This window comes from Moschus berezovskii, chromosome 23 (assembly GCF_049115385.1).
Source record: "Moschus berezovskii isolate FMDL1 chromosome 23, NW_MosBer_1.0, whole genome shotgun sequence".
NCBI lineage: Eukaryota > Metazoa > Chordata > Mammalia > Artiodactyla > Moschidae > Moschus > Moschus berezovskii.
Window position 1 is genome coordinate 25321606 of NC_142482.1, and position 17429 is coordinate 25339034.

At 48.5% G+C, this 17429-nt stretch overlaps 1 protein-coding gene across 2 annotated transcripts in view; it reads right to left on the reverse strand.

Moving 5' to 3' along the window:
• KIF6 (kinesin family member 6) overlaps positions 1–17429 on the reverse strand; it is a 421191-nt gene that overhangs the window by 91738 nt on the left and 312024 nt on the right. The gene's annotated exons all lie outside the window — the stretch shown is intronic.

Below are 17429 nucleotides of genomic sequence, written 5' to 3' on the forward strand. Positions count from 1 at the left end.
AGCGGTGGAGATTCCTAGTTCACAACTAGCTTCAATCTCCTGGATCCCTGGAGCCACTACCGGCCTAGAGGGGTGGCTGGGCCCTGCTCGGTGGGGCCAGACTGAAAACAGAGAGAAGAGCCAGGGCCCTGGGGGTGAGCAGATGGCATTCCTGCCCTGAGGCCTATTCCTCACAGCCTCTCTGGGTGAGGCTCCAGGCAGGTGTGGGACCCCATGGTAAGAGCTGCTTGCACAGCTGGATTTTGGATGAATCTAGGGAGTCGTTTTCATGCCTCTGCCCGTGGTTCCCTTTGGTGTATTCTCATCCACTTAAGTCCAACTCTGAAGCCCTGGCTGAGTGCCGCCACCTCCGTGGAGCTTGCCGTGCCCCAGACTAAACAAATCCTCCCTCCACTCTGTTTCCAGCAATGCGTCTGTGGCCTGCACAGCCCAGCGGACATGGCCACTTCACGTGACAGGCCTTTCTCATGCAACGCACGTCTCTCAGGAGATAGAGATAATATGTTTCGTGAATCCCCAGTGTCTTGTTCAATGTCTGGCATTTAGAAGATACACAACGTACGTCTGTTAAATGAATCAGGTCAGGCATGAACCAGGAGTGATGCAGAACCTTGTTCTCATTGCCATGGGAACTGGGTCCAGGGCTAGAGGGGCTCGCCTGGGGTACGAGAGAGGTGCATTCATACGCACCATGTGCCACATCTCCTTTGGCCTGGAAAAAACCTGTGGCGCTCCATCGCCCAGCCCCGGGGTGAGGCACTGGACCAGCCCATCTGACACCAATTCAATGATTACTGTTGATAAAAATAGCACCACGGAGAATGTCTGATGGTGAGGCGCGAGACACCCCACCCCTTTCCAATCAGAAGCAAATGGGCTCATCTCAGTCCTGTGGCACACTCCCGAGTCGGGTGGGCCCGGGAATGGGTCTGAGGCATGCTCGAAAAGACGAGCCCTGATGTGTGAGGGACATTAGCCAGAGGGTGCTTTGGCCCAGCAGAGCCCGCCAGGAGCCAAAGGACTTCTTCCACACTTTCCCCCCGACCCTAGTCCATGCCCGACGCTGACAGTGTATGCCCTTTTTACTGCCTTACTTTTATGATTTATCATCTGTAGGATTTGTTCTAACCACAGAGGGTAGAGGACTGAATCTCTCTGGAAAAGACCCTGATGCTGGGAAAGACCGAGGGCAGGAGGAGAAGGGGGCCGACAGAGGATGAGATGGTTGGGTGGCATTGCTGATTCAATGACATGAATTTGAGCAAGCTCGGGGAGATGGTGGAGGGCTGGGAAGCCTGGCGTGCTGAAGCCCATGGGGTCGCAAAGAGTCTGACATGACTGAGCGGCCGAACAGCCACCGGGTTTGGGGAGAGGGAAACTCCACCAAGACCACACTTAGAACCCGTCTGCCTGTGGGACCCCTAGATCGCCTCCCACCCAGGAGGCTGCCTCCACCAGCCAGAGGCAGAGGAGATGGGGTCAGGGTGGAGGTTGTCCAAAAGGCTGTAGAGGAGAAGAGCTCATGGCCTTTTCTCTCCCAGGCTCCGCGCTCTTTTGGAGCCAAGAGCCCAAGGTGACAGCTGGGTGGAAAGACCAGGGCGAGGCTTCTCAGTGCCCATGGCACTGATATGGTCGTAGGTCCTGGAATAACTTATGATCAGTGGAAAACCCCACTGGGCCTTCCCTGAGGGGTGGAGGGGTCCTGGCAGGAGGGAGCAGAAGGGACAGGGGACACATGGAGGCAATAAGCCCAGAGGGTAGTTTGGGAGCATTTTGCAAAGAATTTGGAAGGTTGTGTTAAGAAAATTTGGGGCTGGTGCAATGACATATTATACACAAATCATCAATTTTCAGAGACTTAAAGTTCAGTAAAGTACACATTATGGGATAGTTCCACTGAAAGTATTTGACACTTTCGGTGGTTTAAAAGGCACCTGGGGTCCTGCACTACCGTGGCTTATTGTCAGGAACGCAGGGGACTGATTTTTCTCCTGCTACAGTGGAGGAAGACTCTGGGACTGGAGTTCTTTGATGGTGATGACCTAGGGTGAATGGGCACGAGAGTGAGGGCTGACAGCTCTGGGAGGTCAAGGTGAGGTGGCAAGGATGCCCATGGACTGAAGGCCAAGAGGCAAGGCCAGGCCTGAAGTCTCTGGGGGCTTCACAGCTTCGCCTGGAGGGTGAGGCTGGGTCGTGTGGAAGGGACCCCACAGGCAGCCGCAGTGCGTGATCCTGGATCCATTTCACTCCTCCTCTTGTCTACCTCTGCTGGCTCAGAGCCTTTTGGACTGTTCTAATAGACCAGCTCTTACTCCAGTTTGGGGTCAGCCACAAAGTTAAAATAAAATAAAAAACACCTTTTTTCTCTTCCCTCTCAGGGTTTAGAAAACAACTCTTTCTGGTCTGCCGACCTCTCCCCTCTCAGTGCTGAAAAGAACAGGAGCTTCTCACCTCGCTAACGATTTATTTATTCTCTCAACAAGTATTTATTCATCTTAGGTGCTGTGGTAGGCATGTGACAGAGAGATAAGCTGGAACAAGAAGATTAGAGTGTGATTGATCCTTGCCCTTGAAGAGTTCAAAGTTCAGTAAGGGAGAAAGGTGAACAAATAATTAAAAAAGAAATCGCTGCTTGCTCTAAGGCAGGCTTAGGTCTGGGAAACAAGGAGGGAGGGAGGGCAGGCCAGGTCTGTCAGGGGGAGCGGGGAGGCTCCTGAAGACGGAGCAGCACTTGTAAGGTGGAGAAGTGGGAGAGATCCTGGAGAAGCAAGAGGCCGGAGAATTGTGGATTAAAAGGGCAACTGGAACCTCCATACTGTTCTCTCTAGTAGCTCCATCAATTTACATTCCTATCAACAGTGTAAGAGGGTTCCCTTTTCTCTGCACTCTGTCCAGCATTTACTATTTGTAGGTTTCTTGATGATGGTCATTCTGATTGTGTGAGGTGACACCTCACTGTAGTTTTGATTTGCACTTCTCTAATAATTAGTGATGTTGAGCATCTTTTCACCTACCTCTTGGCCATCTGTATGTCTTACAGACTGTGTGTGATACAGAGTGAAGGAAGTCAGAAAGAGAAAAATAAATATTGTATATTAATGCATATATGTGGAACCTAAGAAAATGGTACAGATGAACCTATTTGCAAAGCAGAAATAGAGACACAGACGCAGAGAACAAATGTATGGACACCAAGGGGGGAAAACGGAGTGGGATGAATTGGGAGACTGGATTGACATAAATACACTTCTGTGTACAAAATGGGGCTTCAGCGGTAAAGAATTCCCCTGCAAGGCAGGAGACGAAGGAGACTCAGGTTCGATCCCTGGGTCAGGAAGATCCCTTGCAGAAGGGCATGGCAACCCACTCCAGTATTCTTGCCTGGAGAATCCCATGGACAGAGGAGCATGGTGGGCTACAGCCCACGGAGTCGTACGAGTAGGACATGACTGAAGCGACTGCGGGAGCGAGCGATATGTAAAATAGATAATTAGCGAGAGCCCACTGCACAGCACAGGGAACTCTGCTCAGTTCTCTGTGGCGACCTAAATGGGAAGGAAATCCGAAACAGTGGGGTGTATGGATACACAAACTGATTCACTGTGCTGCACAGCAGAAACGAACACAACACTGCAAAGCAACTACACTCCAATAAATTTTTTTAAAAAGGGCAACTGGATTAATATCTGTGGTAGTGCCACCTGGTAGGAATTAACTTTTTGCATATCCAGTGCTAATCACGGTACCAAGTGCTTTCTTAAAGATTATCCCAGTTAAACTTCTGTGTGATCCCTGCTCATAATTTCTTTTTACAGAGGAGGAAACTGAGGCTTACTCAAAGAAATGGTTATAAAAGGGCTAAAAAATTGCCCAGCTTAGAGAGGAAGGTAGATCTACTCTTAGGTCAGTTTTTTCCAGGGAAAAGTATGCCTGATGGAGAAGGCAGGCGCTGGGCTCTAAGTGACCTGGTAGCAATAGATCTACCCACGAGCTTGTAGATGATACTCTTATTAGTACCCATCTTATCTAAAATTCTGAATTCTTTTTTTACAGTATCATCGAAGAAAGAGAACCATGAGTTCTGTTTACTCTTTGCATAGCTTGCTTCATATGCTAATATGTTCTACTGGTATTTCTAAAATTGTGAGCTCCAGGAGGGAGGGGATTTTTGACAGTTTGGTTTGCTGCAATATTACTAGCACCTGGATAGTACCTGGCACATCAGTGGAACTCAATCAAATATCTTGTGATTTTTTGTGTTTTTTTTCTTTTTTGATGTGGATCATTTTAAAAGTCTTTATTGAATTTGTCACAATTTTTTTCTTCTGTTTTATTTTTTTGGCTGAGAGGCATGTGGGATATTAGCTCCTCGACCAGGGATGGAACGTGTACCCTCTGCATTGGAAGGTGAAGTCTAAACTGCAAGACTGCCAGGGAAGTCCCCAAATATCTTTTGAAAGAATGAATGAATGTTTTAGATGCTTTACGTTGTTCCTCTTGGAACAGTGAGCTGTGATGAGATGCGGGAGGAGAAGCAAGCACCCACTGCTGTCGCTCCCTCCACCATCAGGCTGGGGGTGGGGTGGGTCCATCCACCGAATGGTATGATTTTACATTGGCAGGTGGATTCTTTACCACTGAGCCATCTGGGAAGCCTGCATGGTGTGATTCCAGAAATTCAACACCATCTTCATCCCACTATATCTTACCCTTAGAGATGAATTCCATCTCCAAGAAGCTTTTGTTAAAAATGCAAATACTCTTGAAGGTATCTATTTGAGGGTTAGCCAAGAAAAACTCCATCATTTGTTGACAAGTAGCTAACAGGTCCCACAAAGATGAGACATAAGATGGTGTCTCGGGCTGGTGCCAGAATCGGTGTGGGGCTAGAGGGAGATCTGAGCTTAAAAGGGATGATGCACTGTGCCTTCTTCCCAACTTTGTTTAGTCTGTCAGACTCAGAAGTTTTTCAATTTCAGCCCTCAGGAGTTCTGACTTGCCATGCCCATTTAGAACTCTCAGTTTTGTTTCCTTTTAGTGGATTTCAACCAGAGGTCCCAGTGTTGAGTCCCAGAAAATATAAGTGACTCAGGGAAGCCTGCTGGCTTGCTGAATCACAGAACCGCTTAAAACCTAAAGGAGAGCAAACAAAACATCACGGGGTAGTATAAAATTTCAAACAAAACAAAGCAAGACACAAAATCCCCCCCAAACCCAAAAGGACAGGAGTTTCTCAATCTCAGTCCCCAAAATAGGACATTGCAATTCTGGGTTGTGAGTTGGATGGAAAATATGTGAAGGTGCAACCGCTTCTGGATTTTGATACTTATTACAGAACACTGAGGTAGGTAGAGATGGTGGTCAACGAGCCGTCCTCAGAGTCAGCCTTGGAGCTGGGTTTCTGAAGAGTGCGCAGGTACTGCTCTCCTGCACATTTCCGAACGCTTCTTTTTCTTGCCAGCCTGAAATTTCGTTCCTTATTTTTCTACAGAATGCAAATCAGTATTTTTGGAAGCCCTCCCTGCCCCCAACCCAGGGTCCCATGGAAACCAAATGGAAAGAAAAAAAAAACATCGGAAATGGAAAGTTTATGCTACTGCCGTTGGGCCTGCTGTCTGATTTCCTTTAGTCTGGGCCTGTGGGCCAGAGCTCATTTTCCTGGCTGCCCCCAAACAACCGACTACTGCTTCAGCTATTGCTTAAAAATTGACAGGAGAAAAATGATGGAGCGTTGCGTTCTTCATGCTGAAAAATGATTTGCTAGTCTGAGCCAGAAATATATTTTCCTTGGGAAAGACATGTGTTCATGTGGTGCCTCACTTCCTTCTGACTGAAGAAGGGAGGGGAGAAAAGAAGATCAACAGGGAATCAGGAAAAGTGGGGTGGATTCCAAGGGGAGGGGCTTCGAGCCCACCATTGGGGACCAGATAGGAGAAGACTCAGAGCCAGCCGGGAGGGGGCAGGCTGGCGTAGGCAGGGAGGAAGCCGGATGAGCAGTGGGATAACCACACCCTCTGTGGCTTGGCGCAGAAGTGTTCTAAGCTGAAGGTAAGGGAACGGCTTTGATGCAGGGCTATGATGAACACCTACAGTACGTAGGCTGGTATCTAAGTTCCATATGCACTGAAATTTCTCAGTAAGTGTTGACTTAGGTGAAATAAACAAAAATGTGCGTGTGTGCACGCTGTGTGCTCAGTCGTGTCTGACTCTTTTGTGACCCCATGGACTGTAACCCCGCCAGGCTCCTCTGTCCATGGAATTTTCCAGGCAAGAATACTGGAGTGGATTGCCATTTCCTCCTCCAGGGGATCTTCCTGACCCAGGGATTGAACCAGAGTCTCCTGAGACTCTTGCATTGGCAGGCGGATTCTTTACCACTGCCAACACATGGAAAGCCCATACAAAAATATCCTTACACAAATAATCAGAAGAGAATCCCACCCTCTAGCGTGTGGAGAAGTCAGCATGAATAGACCGATGGGAGGGAAAGGAATGAAGAATTGAGATGAAAGGAGGGCTGATCTGTCAATGTGGCGTGAAGCATAAAGGTCGGCAGGACCTTTGGGATAGGAGGACCTGGGGAAAAGTCCATGCTCCAGCATTATTGGGGATGGTGCTTGGAACAAGGATGTCCCCAGGGCCAAACAGAGGAAGTGATGGCTTCAGCCAGAAACTCGGGTGAAAGACACATCAGGAACTTTAAGCCTGGACAGCAAAGGGTCCTTTGACGCTAGACTAAATGAACTCATGAGATCCGGAGGTGCTTAAGAATGGACCACCTCCCGGAAAACTTAGACAGGACATCTGAGATACTGTTTTCACTGTCTTGCCCCCTCTGTGGGGCGGATGCTGTCATCTGGGAAGGAGGAGGGTTTCTGCAGTTACATGAAAGACAGATATGACACGAACATAGCCGCTGTGTTCCCACTTTCCTTTCTCACACCTATGGAAGACAGTGCTAACCAATCACAGTATCCTTTGCTGGAGAAGCTAACTGTAGCTCTAGAGTTTTCTGTAGGGCTCTTTAGGCCTAGAAGTCAACTACCTGAGGCACAGCAGCTCTTCCTAGTCCGTTATCCCTGGCATAACACTCTTGCTATAACGGGGCCCTTACGTTACTAGCCAATTAAATGACAACTGCTGTTGCTTTCATCATTCCTGTGCTTTTAGGGAAAAATAGTCGCCTTCTTCCATCACCTTAGGGGTTGACATGAAGGTAATCCTTGCCAGGGAGCAGCACTGAGCCCTGAATCCCTGAGAGCGGTGGTCTGGGAGGAGACGCCGAGGAGCCCTGTGTTCGCGTCTCCCCACTGCCAGGGCGGTAGAGGCCACCACAGGAAGCCGTGCCATGGCTCTGTTTACTTTGAGGGCCAGGAGCAGCTCATCTACAATTTGAGGGGTTGCTGGGCGGGTAGAGCAGGGTATGGAATCAAGAGGAGGAGGGGAAGACAAAACCACTTAGCCACGACCCAAGTGGCTGCAGATGCGAAACCCAAAGAGTAGATCTTTTGGAGGGTGACCAAGGCCACTTGCTTAACCTACGTCCCCCCTTCTGACTGAAGATTTCTGGAGTGGGTGGATGCCCCCATAAAAACCTTAACGTTCAGACCAGACGATACCACCTGGGCTAATGTCCTCAGAGGAGGACTTGCCCTGGAGTCTCCTAAATCGCCACATGAAAGATGTCACAGGAGAACTTTAATTAGTAGATTCTTAGGGGTGGCTTGGAGCGGGCTTGGCAGGGAGTGGAGTGAAGGGAAGATTCGAAGTGGAAAGAAAGCCACTGAAACCTTAGGAGACCCACCCAATGGTGGCACCGCATCTAAATAAATCAAATGGGCTCCTGACTTCTGGTGCCAGAAGTCACACATCCCACCAGCAGCCCGACCAGGGCCAGGCAGCACCGACCATGTGAGCTGGACGGGATGAAGGGGCAGCATGTGATGCGGGCTGTGTTTCCTTTTTGTCTTGGTAACCGGGGCCGGTCCACCCTCCTGGTGCAGCTGTGTCCTGGATGTGGGCCTCAGCAGGTGAGAGAAGGCCCCGTGTGCCAGCCCCGTGGATGGTCTTGGAGCCCCTGAAGGAAGGGCAGCTGTTTGAGCTGCCCATTTCCAGCAGTAACATAAAACCTTCACACAGTGGTCCCAAAGATCATCTGCAGAAAACTGTCATTTTCCTAACCCAGGATCTCTGTGGTTTTTTTGTTTTGTGAGTGTTTTTATTCAGGACAAAGTGCCCGTGTGGGCTGCTTAGAGAGACCTGTGGGCAGACGTGGGCCTGGAGTTTGGAGAGCAGCCTGGGTCATGTTGGCATTTCTGCGTTTTGGAGTTCACTCAGGAATCTGGAGGGCAGTGATGTTTCCATGAAATAAGACAGCATCCTGTGGCTTCTGTTGCCAGGCTGCCCTGGACCTATGAGGTCTTTTCCATCCATTTCAGTCCATAGAAGTGACAGCCCTCAAAGGGCCTCAGTGGCTCATTCCACGCCCACTATTTGGACCAGCCCTAGGAGGAAGGATGTGTGCTCCAGCCCTTTGGGGGTTAAAGGGCAGTTGACTGAGAGGCCCACTGAACAGAAAGGTAGCATTTCTCTTCAGTTTAGAGAGAGGCTCCAAATTCTGCGAAACCTGAAACATACTGAATGGCCAGAGTCTGACGTGTCTTGATCATTTCTAAAGGCCATGGTTAGCAGGGTTCTGTTGCCTGGATCCCACCTTGATGAGTTTGGGTCTCATGTCAGCCTGTGGTCTGGGGTCAGTGGTGGTTAAAGCAGAGTCCACATGTCCTGATGTCTGAAAACAAGGCACATTGTCTATGTATGCCTAAATTAGGAACGAACTCCACTCTAGTCTCAAATTTATTTGATACATTTTAAAAAGATAATTAAAGAATCACATTTTAGCCTAGTAGCGAAATGCTCTTTCCCTGAAATGCATGTGGGTTTAGATAAAATTCTGTTTCCCTGGCTTGGAAACAAATATAAGGCAAAATGGAGTTTAGATGCTCATTACTTCCAGGAAAAAAAGAGGGAAAATTATTTTGTGTGTGTGTCTTCTGTGTGACAGGCAGTGTTTCATGGTTCACAAATATTAATTCAACTAATTAAATGGCAACCCACTCCAGTGTTCTTGCTTGGAGAATCCCAGGGACGGTGGAGCCTGGTGGGCTGCTGTCTATAGGGTCGCACCGAGTCGGACACGACTGAAGCGACTTAGCAGCAGCAATCTTCACAATAACTAGTGGTGGCGGTGGGGAGCTAGTGCTGGCTGAGAACTCTGTACTACATGGATTATATATGTCGTCTCATTTAATTCTTTCAACTAGGGAGAGTGGGGCCACTTTACAGGTAAGGTAACTGAGGTTGAAGGAGATTAAAGGTGACTCCAACACAACAGTTGGTAAAACAACAAAGCTATAACTCGATCCCAGGTTTGTCTGAGTCCAAACACCTCCCTGAGCATACAGCATTGAGAGATGGAAATCGTTTGCAAGTAGAATTAGTCTCATCAGTGCCAGCAAACCACCGTGGTCAGAGTGATGGAGTCGGGGTGGCAACAAGGAAAAGGCCGATTTGGGAGGGGAGGAATGTGGACTGAAAACCATGAAAAGCACGGTGGGCAGCTCAGAAAAGCTGGAGATCTCTGTGAAGGGGGAACAGAAGGCACTGGGTGCCTGGGAGGAGTCGCTTCACCTGGGGCCTGCGGGGTGCGGTAGAGATCAGAGGTGAAGGGCAGGTTGGCTGACCTGCAGTGAAGCCTTGTCCTTCTGCCATGAGGACTGTGCGAGCTGGCCTGCTATGGCAGGACCAGCTAGTAGGTATCTTTCCCTCATCTACACGGAGCTTGTACGCAGAAGGGTCTCCAACATGAAAGGATTTGTGCCCTGAAGACGGTTCTGTTGGACTGAAGCTGCGGAGGATGCTCCAGGAAAGAGAAGGGGCAAGGTCCCAGTTCTCACTGTGGACTCCTCAGGGACTAACCTCCCACCCCAAACCAGCAGCAGTTGGGAAAAGGAGGTGGAAAGGCTCTAGGAGGCCGTCATTTCCCCTTTGACCTCTCCACATCCTAACTGACGCTTCTCTGGAAAACATCATATTGTTTACATGGAACATCTGTTTGTTCACTTAGGCAGCGAGTCCGTTGGTGAAGCGGACCATCTGTTAACAAGTACCAAGTGTCTACTCTATTGACAGCTCTCTCCCCCCTGGCTAGTTACAGATAAATGGAGGCGCCGTTGCCCTTGGCCTCAGGATGCAAAGCACTGTGGGGCCACGGGGAGGTCAGAGCTTATGCGACGAAGCCTGAGAGTGCTCAGAGACAGAGGGCCGATGGTGACGCGGTACAGGTGTTCGCGGGGGACCAGGGGGGCCATGGTCAGACTGCAGAGGGGCTCTTGGAGGAATGTTCCTTCTGGGGAAGGTTTTAGAGGAATGAAGAGGAGGAGAGGGAAGAAAGGAGCTTGGCCTGGCACAAAGTCTGACGGGGAGGACCTGTGGGGGGGGTGGGTTTCCTCTGGCTATGGCGGGACTTGGGGCCCAAGTGACCTCTAGGGGTGGACACCACACTCCTCACTGGTTCCCTGCTTGCTCAGGGCAGCCCCAGGCAGAGGCCACTGGGGTTTTCCACAGCCTCCTCAGGTAATCCTCCTCCTCTGCAAACAGCTGAGGAAGAGCATTATGCTTTAATGTGTACCCTCGGTGCTCCTCCCAACCAGGGGCTGGGAATTTGGAGTGAGATGCCGCGGGTCTGAGTGTTGGCTTCTCTTCAGCTGTGGGACTTGGGGTCTCTGTCATTTACACTGCTCCAAGTCTCGGCATTCTCCTCTGTCAAGTGAAGCTAATAGGACTCTTATCTCTTAATGTTACTGTGAAGGGTTAATGAAAGGAGGCAGCACTTGGTGCATAGCTCCCTTTCAAGGCTACCGAATACCTGGGACATCCCTGGGACTCTAGTGACTAAGTAAGACTCCGTGTTCTCATTTCAGGGGGGCCTGTGGTTCGAACCCTGGTCAGGGAACTAGAGTCTACATGTTGCAACGAAGATGAAAGATACTGCCTGCCCCAACTAAGACGGGGAACAACCAAATACATGAAAATAAATACAAAACCCTACTGAATACCTTTTGTAAGGATGTATTTTCACGGTGATTTCACCTGCCCATCCCCTCAGGCCACGAGCTCCAAAAGGCAAGTGGATCTGCCTTCTGAGTTTGTAGCCCCAGCTCCAAGCTCAGGGCTGGGAACACAGAAGGTACTCCAAGCGAGGTCTGTCCTCTGAATGAGTGAGCAAGGATGAGATAATATCTCTGGCTAACTTGTTTTTCTTAAAAGCATTATTTGTTAAACTGTACATATATCTCCACTGCAGTTTTCTGCGTATATATTTTACAATAAAAATAGAGAAAGCCGAATACGGCAGCTCCGAATCATTTAAGTCTCTGACAAGAGTGAATGAATAAATATGGAATACCCTATAAAAAGTGAAAGTGTAAAAAATGAGTTATTATTATCATCAGAAGTAATAATGAGTCATCTAAGAACCTCCTCGCAGCGAGCCGTTTAGAGCGCAGGAACTACTTTAACACACGAGCAGAATTTTTAAGGTGGCTGCAAATTACAGTTCAGCAACACAGGGAGAGAGCACGGTTTAAATGGTCAGGCTGGCTGCTTCTTCCAGCCTCTAGACGCTGCAGTGTAGCAGGACTCAGCTCTGTTCTTTCAGCATGCTCCTGTCTTTCAGCATGTAATTTCATTCAGTCTCACAGTTTTAGTACGCATTATACACCAAGGGCTCCCAAAGTTCTATCTTTAGCTCTGTCGTCTCCACCAAGGGCCAGACTGGGACGTGTAACAGACCGCTTGAAATCTACTTGAATCTCTGATTGGCATCTCAGGCCTGACATGCCCCAAGCAGAACCCCAGGTTTCATACTCCATTCCAAACTCCACCCCAAGCTGATTCCTAATTATTTCCATATCAGTCAATGTCACCAGTTCCTCTAACAAACAAAACAAACCCTAGGACTCTTCCACGGTTCCTCAGTTTCCATCTCAGCTCTGTCGGCACGTTCGGCCAGCAATCCTTTATGAATATGCTTTACATCTCTTTGCTTCTCCTGGTCTCTTTTCTCCCCCCACCCTACGGCACCTCCTCTGCTCACCTGGACTGTCTCTTAACGGCTTTGGGCAGCTGCCATTCTGCTCTCCTGTGATCCTTCTGCTCCCCACAACAACCTGAGTGATTTCCTAAGAACACAATCACGTCACTTCTCTGCTTTAAATTTTCTGGTGGCTTCTCATGGTCTCCACGAAAGTGAAAGTCGCTCAGTCGTGTCTGCCTCTTTGTGACCCCATAGACTATCCACAGAATTCTCCAGGCCAGAATACTGGAGTGGGTAGCCTTTCCCTTCTCCAGGGGATCTTCCCAACCCAGAGATCAAACCCAGGTCTCCCGAATTGTGGGCGGATTCTTTACCAAATGAGCTATCAGGGAAGCCCTACAAACCCCAAACTCCTCGGCCTGTCAGGCCTCCCATTATCTGGTCTCTGCCTACGTGTCTTCCCCACCAATCTCCCACTCACACCCGCTTTGCTCGTGTCTCTCCTTGGCTCACTCATCTTTCAGCTCCTCAAATATGTCAACAGTATTCCTGCCTCTGTGTCTGTACACATGCTGTTTGTCCCTTTTGTCTGGAATGTTCTTTCCCTGAATCATTATGACTATCAACTCCCTGTTGGGTTCTTAGCTCACATGTCACCTCCTCTGGTCCTCAGGCCACCCCAAATCGTTTCCTACCCTATTATTCTTATTTTATAACCTTCCTACCATGTGTCACCGTCTGAAGCTACACGCCTGTGTTATGCAGAGTGAAAACTCCACGTAGGTATAGATCTTTTTTTCACTACTCCTTCTCTGGTGTTGGGAAGGAAGAAAAAAAAAAAAGGAAGAGAGGAAGGAAGAAAGGAAGGGAAGAAGGTGGGAAGGAAGGAAGCGATCGAGGGAGGCAGGAGGGCAGGAAGGAGGCACTGGGGGAAGAAGCAGAAGGGTCCAAGCTCTGTCGGAAAGAGGTCCCCAACAGGCACCTGACTGTGCCCTTATCCCGCCTTCCACAGCAAGCCCAGCCCGCCCCTTATGAAGACTCCTGGGTCTGCAGTCCCTCCTCTCTGCACCCCCAATCAGAACTTTAAAATGGCTCTTCTTTCCCAGGGGCTTGCCTGGGCAGACTCGCACAGGCCTTTGTTAACCCATCTCCTGGGCACCCCCATCACCTCACCCTGCTGCTCTCTCTCCCTCTCGCTGAGTTTTCACTTGTGTGGTGTTTGTTTTTATTTTCTGAATATTGAACCCAGAACTAATTTATTTCTGAACGGGACTAACCTGCATTCCACATGAAGTGGCAAGGGGGCCTTTGAGAACAGCTCCCATTCCTTTACCCGGCAAGAAGTTCCTTTTCTTTTCATTTATTTATTTATTTTGGCTGCACTGGCTGCACTACTCTTTAGTCTTGGCTTGTGGGCTCAGTAGATGTGGTGCTTGGGCTTAGTTGCCCTGAAGCATGTGGGATCTTCCCAGACCAGGGATCAAACCCATGTCTCCTGCTTTGGCAGGTGGATTCTAAACCACTGGGCCACCAGGGAAGTCCAAGACCTTTCATTTTTAAGACCAAGAAATGAGAATCTTTGGGGCTGTGCTTAGTTGCTCAGTCGTGTCTGACTCTTTGGGACCCCATGGACTGTAGCCCACCAGGCTCCTCTGTCCATGGGGATTCTTCAGGCAAGAATACAGGAGTGGGTTGCCATGCCCTCCTCCAGGGGATCTTCTCAACCCAGGGATTCAACCCAGGTCTCCTGCATTGCAGGTGGATTCTTTACTGTCTGAGCCACCAGGGAAGCCCCATCTTTGGGGCTACCCAGCATCATTTCAGGATGCTGTAGGGTTATCCAAGTTAACATCTGTGCCTGGCATTCATACATCCTCAACAAGGAGAAGTAAATTTACCATCATAAGCCATTTGTATTATGCCATTCAGGGAAGTTTCTGAAGAATTTTTCTTTCATAGATGCATTATCCTATAGAGATTCAGAGAGGAATACAGCTGATGCAGAAGGCAAATCCTAAAGATTTAAAGCCCATATCTTTGCCTAATGAGGTAAGAATATGTAAAAGATATTATTTTATTTTCCTTATTATCAAGATATAACTTGCCCATTGCTCCAAATTTAGGAAATAAAAAAATGCTACAAATAAGCAGGAAAAAAATTAACATGCCATTCTTCCACCTCAGTTTTTTCTATACTTTGTCTAACTACATGGTTAAGATAATGTATATACAATTTTGTAGCCTGTTTATTTCACTTAAAATTATCTCCCAATCCTTTTTTCTAAGTCATTAAATTTTTCATGAATATTATTACCTTTTACAGCTGTCTAATATTTCTTCATTATAGCCCATTCCCTAATGTTGGACTTATATATTATTTTTTATATATGCTCTGTAAATGCTGCAGCAAGCATCTTGGTGTATAAATTTTACTCCACATTGAATTATTACTTAATTAACATAACTAGCATTTACTGAGTGCCCACTGTACCCCAGTTACTGAGAGCTGGTGAACAAAGGCCCACTTCCTTGGAGAGTGTTCATCCTCCTGAGGGTGAAGGGCCAGGAGGATCAGATTAATCCCCACAGCTAATCAGCTCTGTGAAGAGAGATGATGCAGAGGAAGGGGACGAGCGTGATGAGTGGCGGGGTGAGGCGATCTTCCTTAGGGGGACTGGAGGAGCGGCTCTGAGAACACGGTATTTGCACAAAGACATTTTGTATTATTTCCGCAGGCTAGATTCCTAGACGGAGTTTCTGAATTAAAGTTCGTGCTTTCTAGGAAGCCGGTTTATAGTTCTCAGCAGTGCCTGGAAAAATCCCCAGCTGTAGAAAGGCACCCTGCTAGGGCATGATCTTAATGAGCAAGTGACTTAATTCCTCTGTTCCTTAGTTTTCTTGTGGGAAGTGGAAATAATCGCACCTGTTTATGTACAATGTGTGTGTGTGTGTGAGACAGAGGCAGCTGGGCTGCCAAGTGGCCACAGGGAAAGGATGTTAAGGGTCTGCGTCCCAGGAGAATGAGGTCAGGGAGCAAACGCGAGTCTGTGAAAAGTGAAAGAGCAGGTTGCTGAGTGTGTGCGGGGCACTCTAGCTGATGAAAGCATAACTGAAAGAGGGTTCTGGAAGGTATGGCACGAACACTTAACGTGTGTCTGACACGAATCAGGTGATCTGAAGGAGAGGAAGCAACCTCTCGAGAAGAGCTGACCGACAGTCGGAGGCTGAGAAGGGAAGGTCTTAAATGACCGCTCACGTAGTGGTGCCCCGTGGCTTGTGACCTTCAAGAAGACACTACAAAGAAAGGCTTTTTTCCTTTGTGAGTCTGCAAATAGGTGGCGTCCTTGGTTTTCTCAATCATAAAATGGGAAGAGCGATGTCTCCTGGCTCATAGGCTTGTTTGGGGGATTAAGTGGGCTTGAAATTCGGAAAGAACATGATGCCGTGACTTGTTCACAGAAGGTTTTTGATAAACGCTTGTTTCTCTCCCCCGACTTGTATGAGTGTGTGGGAAAGGTTCTGGGGCAGTGAGAGAAGGGGCAGTGGTCTAAAGCACTTAGAGTGGGGAGGGCTTAAACCCCAGCCCCGAGAACTGGATTGTTTATCTGCTGGTGCACCAGCATTTGGGTTGTATCCTTTTGAGATCTGAGATCTATAGTAATAGTAGAGATGCAGACATAAGAGAACAGGCATGAGGAACGGGGTGGGGGGAGAGGAGTGGATGGGAGATTAGGATTGATATATATTTACTACCATGTGTAATAAAGATAGCTAGCAGGAATCTGCAGTTTACCACAGGGAGCTCAGCCTGGAGCTCTGTGCTGACCTGGAGGGGTGTGATCGGGGGTGGTGGGAGGAGGTCTAAGAGGAGGGGATGTATGTGTACTCATAACTGATTCGTGGTGTTGTATAGCAGAAACTAACAGTGTAAAGCAATGATACCACAATTTAAAAAGGAAACATTTTGTCGCATATAAGACAATATCTGCTAATGTTGATAGAGAAACTCCAAGGAAGGAGTTTCAAAGGCCTTGGCTGATGGCTGATGATAAGTTATCAAAGACCCCTATTGTAGCCTCAGACATAAATGCTCTCCTTATCTAAAACGGTCCACCTAATTTGGAAAGCAACTCAAATCGTGTATTTCCTTTGGGTCTTTCCAGCAGTGTTTCCCCTTCGGCTCGAAGTCGTTCCACTGCCACAGGTCCTGCTGTAATCTCTCTTTCCTCCATCATACCTTTCTGATCCAACTGGAGGCTCTTTGTAAGGTGGGGACCAGGTGGACCCTACTTGGGTCTTGTACATTTGTCTGGGTTGAGAAACAGGCAAGACCTGCCCGCCAGTACCATCCTCACCTCTCCCAAACTCCAGGGATGTCCTGGCTCTGGAGGGACCCAAGGGAGGCCATGGATTGGCTCCAGCTCCTGCTGGCCTCGTAGTTCCCATTTGTATTTCTCTTCTGCTCTCTTTGCCTCATCTCTACACGTGGCAGCAGCACGTGAACAGCTTTCCTCGGCACTTGCAGTAGGAGCTCTTGTCTGACTTCTTCCCTCGCTTTCTTTTTTTTTTTTCATCCTGTCTTTTCTTGAAGCCAGAAGCAGAACCGGATTGTGGAAAACGACGCCAAGGGCACGGGGCCCTGACTGCTGCCATCTGCTGCAAAAGCAGGAAGAGGCGGGGGAGGGAAAGGGTGCTAAAAGTCAAGTAGCCTGATGAAGAAGAATCGCAATTTGATTTGCCTAAAAGCATCTTGGGTTGGCGTTCATCTGCAGTGGAAAATGTTCCCTGGCAGATGCTCTTGGACCTGGTTAACTGTTTGCAGTCCAGTGGATGGGGAGAAGGACTGTCCCCTCTCCCCGGGCCCAGGAAGCCGCCTTTCACTCCACTGGGTCCACTAATGAGCTCTAGGTTGCCTTGGGCAGTAATTTGCTCTTTGGACACACACAAAAAATGTGAAGAGTGAGCGGGCTGAAAGCCCCCCTGGCTGGGCTTCCTTTTGTTACAAACAGCCAGTCTTTGAACTTGTAATTATGAGTCATGGGGCTCCCAGTCTGGTGCAAAAGTGACTCATTTTAAGCAAATTATCAGTGCTTTCCGTGTTACAAAACGCTGGGATCAGTCATTCTGTATATTAAAAAAAAAGGAACCGTTTTATTAAAAGAGCAGGATGCGTGGAAGGAGAGTGAGCTGCATTGTGCTTTCCAGACGTATGGACCCAAGTCAATCTCAGGCCCAGTGCGAGCCAAGCAACAAAATAAACAGCAAAAATGGCACAGAAAGCCAGTGATTGGGAAAATTCGTTTCAGAACAGATGCAAAAGCACCTCTTTCAG